We start from the raw sequence: 6,242 nt of genomic DNA, 5'->3' as shown, positions 1-6,242 counted from the left end.
AATATATATATATATATATATATATATATAAGACATGCAGACAGCAACCCATGGAGTGATATTAAAGTAAACCAGGAGCATAAATTATTCCTTTTAGCGTAGATCTGGTCCTCTGAGGTGACGAGCAGAAAAGCAGCTGACTTCGCACCGTTGATGCCCAAAGAATTGTGATTCATTGTGCTATATTTTTAATGAAGTGGATTGAATCAGCAGTACTGGTGTACTAATGAGGGTCTCTGCTCCAGAGGGCATGAGCGTGAAATGGGGAGGGAATGGTTGATTTGTCTTTTTGAGTGATTGAGTTTTTGATGTGATGGCACACTTGTGCAGTAAGTGCTTGCAAATATGAACCCTTTGATTGTACAGTAGTGTCCTCCCCATGATTACAGGTGGTACAACCCATCAGGACACCAGGAAAACTGCTCTTTTATATCCTGGTCAGGAGAAAACACAGTCTTACCAATTACTATTTTGTTTTTTAGTTTTTTTTTTTAGTTTTGTTTTTTTTGGACTGGACAAGAGTTTGTTTGGAAATAAACTATGTGACTCTGTTACGATTTCAATGCATGCATTTTTATTTGTTTTGTATCGCAATGCAGATGTTTTGAACTAGTCGACCGAGAAACGCTCAAACAGATAACCCGATGACAGGTAATAAAATAATACTGCCAAAAAATATTTCAGATTAAATGAATACGAGACATTCTATTTTTTTAATCATTTCATAACTGTACGAACAAACCCTCAGATGCATTGTACATCTCTTAGCTTCTCAAAAACATGCAAGGAAATTCACACTACATATTAAACACGTGCCATTAGACCTGAGATCTCCATCTGCGACTGAAGCCGCCATCATTCATTCTTCAATAATGAGATTCTTCTTTGCTTTATCCAGCCTGTCCAACACCTCACTGTACAGACCTGCCATCTGGGGAGACACATTTCATGTATTTTATTCACACCTTGCCACGTTTTCTTTTACCAAACAACATGAACAAAATGTTTTTAATGAAAATTATCATGTGAATTCTTGGAACTCGGGTTGTTGAATTAATGCTTGCCAAATGACATTTAATCTACTAGCTGAACTAAACCTCCCTACTGTATGTAGCTTTAACTACCTACCCACATAGCTGTAACCAACCCTACTGCTCTAATTAAGCCGCCTACTGAGGTGACGAAAAAAGCAGCTTGCGCACCTGACTTGAGGCGAGGAGAATATGAAACATGAAAATGAAATCTGGTGCCTTGGGTCGAGCACTCAAACAGCTGTAAGGCGGTCCATCCGCCTCCTGCAGCGTTACCCGAGTCTGATAGCTGTCCTGCAGGGAGCCCAGGAGCTTCAGGAAGACCTCTCGGCCTCGGGATACTGGGCCAGACTGTAGAGCAGGATTCCCGTATTCCACGCTCGGGTCAGCAGCCACAGGATCTCCAGTTCTGGAAAGTCCTCTGGCTGTGTGAGAAAGCAAGATGTCCGTGTGTGATATCATGGAGGAATGGATCAGATATTGGAGCTTTAAATGCTGTAATAATAGTTGCAAACTTATATAATGCAATTTTATATCGATGGTGTCATGAAGGTCACGAATTCAGAATAGCATCCTGATACTTATGCAAGTTTTCTGCAATGCTAGTTCAAGATAAAGGACACGGGCGATATTTTCAAATTAGCATCTAAATTGGCAGGAAGAAGCTGGTGAATGGAGCATCTGCGAACTGAGGCATAACTAAAAGCCCATTGACAGAAAGAGGAGATTCTTTCAAAGATGGGGATAATTGCGGGGCTGAGCTGCAGCAGGTTGTGTGTGACGGCTGCTGAGTCACCGTAACCAACTCACTGCGGTTGCTATGATGGACAGAGCTTCCTCATAGTAGCCCCACACTTCCTCCAACACGCAGGACTGCACCTCAGACACGCCACTCGGCAGGGTCAGCTGAATCAGGCTGTGTAAACAGTTACTGTGACATGCACACATATATAAGGTGTGTGTCATATGAGGAACATTTTGGTGTCTTTTGTTATCTATCAATGTGGTACATTCATTGCGTGAGTAACAAATGCTCGGCTAGACTGACCTGCTGCGCATGAGGTCGACCTGTGGCTGTTTCCTGTGCAGAGACACAGCGATCCTCAGTGCTTTCTTACACAGAACAGGGAAATGGGCTGGTGGTTCCATTGCCAGGACTGTAGACACAAAGTACAGGACCATCAGAGCTTATAATGTCATTTCATACACTACCATTCCAAAGTTTGGGGTCAGTAAGATTTGCCCTGCTTAGTATTTTTATAGAAACCGATATTTTTTCAGGATTCTGATGAATAAGAAGGTCAAAAGAACAGCATTTACTTGAAATAATCTTTTGTAACATTTATAAATCCTTACTGTTAATTTTGAGCAATATAACACACCCTTGCTGAATTAAAGTATTCGGTTTAATTCAGGAAATAAAAAAAGACAAGAAAAATCTTAACCCCAAACTTTGGAATGGTAGTGTATAATATTCAGTCATTCAGTCAGAATTTCACCATCCATAAATTATTAAAATATGTAATTCTTTAAAATAGGGGTTATGGTTCTAGAAGCTGACATGCAATCATTTCTAACAGCTTGGTCTCAACATAATCCAGCTCCAAAACTGATTCGAGCACAGATTCAAGCTTTGGATCATTTCATTTGGCCCGGGCTTCTAACTCAGAGCAGCAATAATGTGTCTGTTTTGTCTTTAGAAGAAGTGCCTAATGAGGAAAGAATGTGCCAAAAAGATGCATACGATCCCTGTCATTCTGGACAAACATGTATAATCTGCATTTAAAACGAATTATTTATAAAAGAATGCTTTGATGGTCGTCCAGATCTCTTTACAGAGTTGAATGTGCTCTAGAGTCTGGGTCCGGAGCTCAGTCTGAAAGCACAGCAGATATTCTACACTGCGCTCTCTGCTGGTTAGTCATGGTAACAAGGAAAAACTGAGATCAGAGAACATGTGGAGTAGTGTTTCTCAAAACTTTCCAACTCCAAGGTCCCCTACATGGGCTTTGATTTGCATTTGTACTTCTGCCTGAAATTATGCTTGTTTTCATTAAATTCTAGGGCTGTCAATAATGTTAAAATAATCAAGACTAGTTTTTTATTTTTTTTGTTAGAATTACAAATAATAAATGTAAATGAATATTAAAAATATTTAAGGATTTTAAAATAATATTTTAATTTTGCCTAATGTTAAAAGTGTGATTTCTAGGCCTGGACAAATCACGTAAATTAATAAATTATTAAAACTCCATTGGCATTTTTTATAATGATTTTTTAAATAAATGTTCTCTAGTTAGACAAATGTATAATTATTTTCTAGTTATAGGACAATATTTTTTGGGGGTAGAAACTGTGAGTTATATATATATCACAACTCACAGTTTTTTGTAAATATCTTTTTTCCTTATCCCTTGTCCTGTATATCACAAACAACTGGAAAAGTCAATGGTAAAAAAAGAGTTTATTTTTTCTGTTGAACACAAAGATGTTTTGAAGAATGTTGGTAACCAAACAGTTGCTGGTAGCCACTGACTTTCATAGTATGGAGAAAAAAAATACTATGAAAGCCAATGGCTATCAGCAACTGTTTGGTTACCAACATTCTTCAAAACATCTTCTTTTGTGTTCATTTATTTTTGGGTGAACAATCCCAATCCTGAAATTTCATTCAAAGAGGCTAGGAGTGGTGGGCCTTCGAATAGTGTTGTGGACAATGGAAGGCCTTGGACTCAGAAATGTTGAGAAAATGACCAAGGCCCACTAGTGAGCCACTGCACCTGGTTAAAAAACCACTGATGTGGAGTGTTTGTAGCTTCAGAAAGCAAAAAGGAATTTTACTTACAAAACCCTTGAAATGATCATGCATTTAAACATACAAATTCAGTCCATATTCAGAATTTGTACAGTGTCAAGTTTCATACTTCAGGCTCCATCGTGTCTTTAAAGGGGTCATATGATGCTATTTTAAAGATCATTATTTTGTGTATTTGGTGTAACATCTAGGTTAAAAAAACTGTCGTCCATAAAATGCGTTGCACAAATTCAAACATCTGGGTTGTGCTGTTCTGTTGTAAATAAATCTTAACCAATGATTCCTAATTGCATCTACTTCCGGAAGGCCAAATAAAGTGCTTTTGCTTTCTCACTGAAACACACAGCGTCTCCCTGACATGGCTGCATCAACACTACTGCTGTTCCTGAAACCAAGCCTTCTTTCTTTGCGTGCACATTTGGGCGGCATTATGCTAATATTTCCACACAGAGACGTAGATATGTGGGGGCGTGTTAGAACAAGCCGTTTTAGGTAGGTGTGGTTGACTCTTAACTTTTATAAAGAATATCTCTTTGGATTTGAGACTTTAGTCTTTGCAACTTTACAGATCTTCTTTATGCACCAAGAGCTTGTAACACTCCAAAGAGAAAGGAAAAATTGAAATCGCATCATATGACCCCTTTAAAGATCAAACCACAATTACCACATTTCTACGAAGCTTTGTGTTACTACTAAAAAAATACAAATAAAAATTATTAATGTCAAGATAACGGGGAAATGCGAGAAAAAGGCCTGAACGCGACAAAACAAGACATAAAAAATAACACATGATCTCTTGTTGCTTTCCGTAGATTTCAACTGAGGTGGGCATAGATTGCACACCTGTGAATCCTGCAGTTTTGCAGCTCCATCTAGAGTTGAAATCGCTTTGAAGAGAGTCTCAATCACCTCATCCAAATCTGAATTGATCTGTCTGTGGAGAAGTTTCTCTGACAGGACTGTGAAAGACACAGAGTCAGTCTTCAAACACCGAACAACTTGTGCTAAATCACTTCATGACAAGGTAAGCTGAAATATTTAAAACAGATTATACTAAAATTACCGCTAATATTCATAAGGGATCGATTATTTTATAAACGTGCGTAATAGCTCATTCCTGACAGAGCTAACTTCTATTACCACAAAATAGATTCTTACTTTTTACATCGGCAACAAACTGCTTCATATTACGGTCAGTTTTGTGTATTGTAATACACAAGTTGAGTAAGGAGTAAGTTAAAACGATCTAATATATTTTGTCAGTATTTTCTATGTGACAGTTACAGCAGAGATTGTCTTCTAGTGGCTTTGTTACAGAAACACGACCCCTCGCGAGCGTCCACCGCCAAGAACACGCACGGGGACGTGCGCAGTGTGAATGCAATACTGCTGTATGGCCACAAGGTGGTGTCTCTCACACACGGTTATGTATTTACTCTCATTTACATCTCCCGCACATATTTCACATTCAGATTTAAACAGCTTTACAAAATCTTATCATTGCCAAAACTTAAAATTAAATAAATTATAAAATACAATTATTTTATAATTGTAACTATTTAGTAACATAATAGATTAAATTTGCCCTGTGCAAAATAGCGAATAATAATAGCCTACAGATAATATTATATCCCCCTGAGAACCATAATTTTTTTTTTTGTGAATTTTATTGTTTTTTTATATCATGACATTGGTTGGAGCATAAGAAACAAATGGAGAAAAAAACATTTTTGAAAAAAATATTTTATTCATATTTTATTCTGTGTCTTTTGTAGAGGACGCCAGGACTAAGTTTTAAAAAAAAATAAATATACATGAAAAGGCAAGAATAGGCAAAAACAATGTTTTATTTTTTTCATTCACCAATCAGTTTTTAGGTTTCAGGCTATTTTTAGCCCAACTTTGTGCAAAGATAAGTCTCAACTGTGTTATAAAAGATATAACAGAATGATTTGATAGACTATTTTACTTTATGCAATATGTCCATAAAATGTCCATAAATTGGTATTCCCATTCTATACAATGTATCTATACATTGCATCTAATTTGCATATTAATGTGTTCTTGGGGCAAACCATAATGAAAAAAGAAGTGTTATAATGATAGTAATAACGTAGCAAAATTTTCATAAGAATATCTGATATTTCATAGGAATATTGATCTATAATTTCTATCCCTGTTGAATTGTTGTGTCTCCCCAAAATGCCTGATTAGCATGATGCTTGTTCTGGTGATCCTCTACAGAAGACATATTCAAGTTCAAGTTCATTTTATTTGTATAGCACATTTACAGCAGCCGCTAGGCTGACCAAAGTGCTTTACAGAAGAGAAATATATAAAAACATACACAGAAAACAAGCCAAATAAAAATATGAACAACCCATTAAAAAATTACC

This window comes from Sinocyclocheilus anshuiensis, unplaced genomic scaffold (assembly GCF_001515605.1).
Source record: "Sinocyclocheilus anshuiensis isolate Anshui unplaced genomic scaffold, SAMN03320099.WGS_v1.1 scaffold771, whole genome shotgun sequence".
In the NCBI taxonomy this organism is placed as follows: domain Eukaryota; kingdom Metazoa; phylum Chordata; class Actinopteri; order Cypriniformes; family Cyprinidae; genus Sinocyclocheilus; species Sinocyclocheilus anshuiensis.
This window is presented reverse-complemented; position numbering follows the sequence as displayed.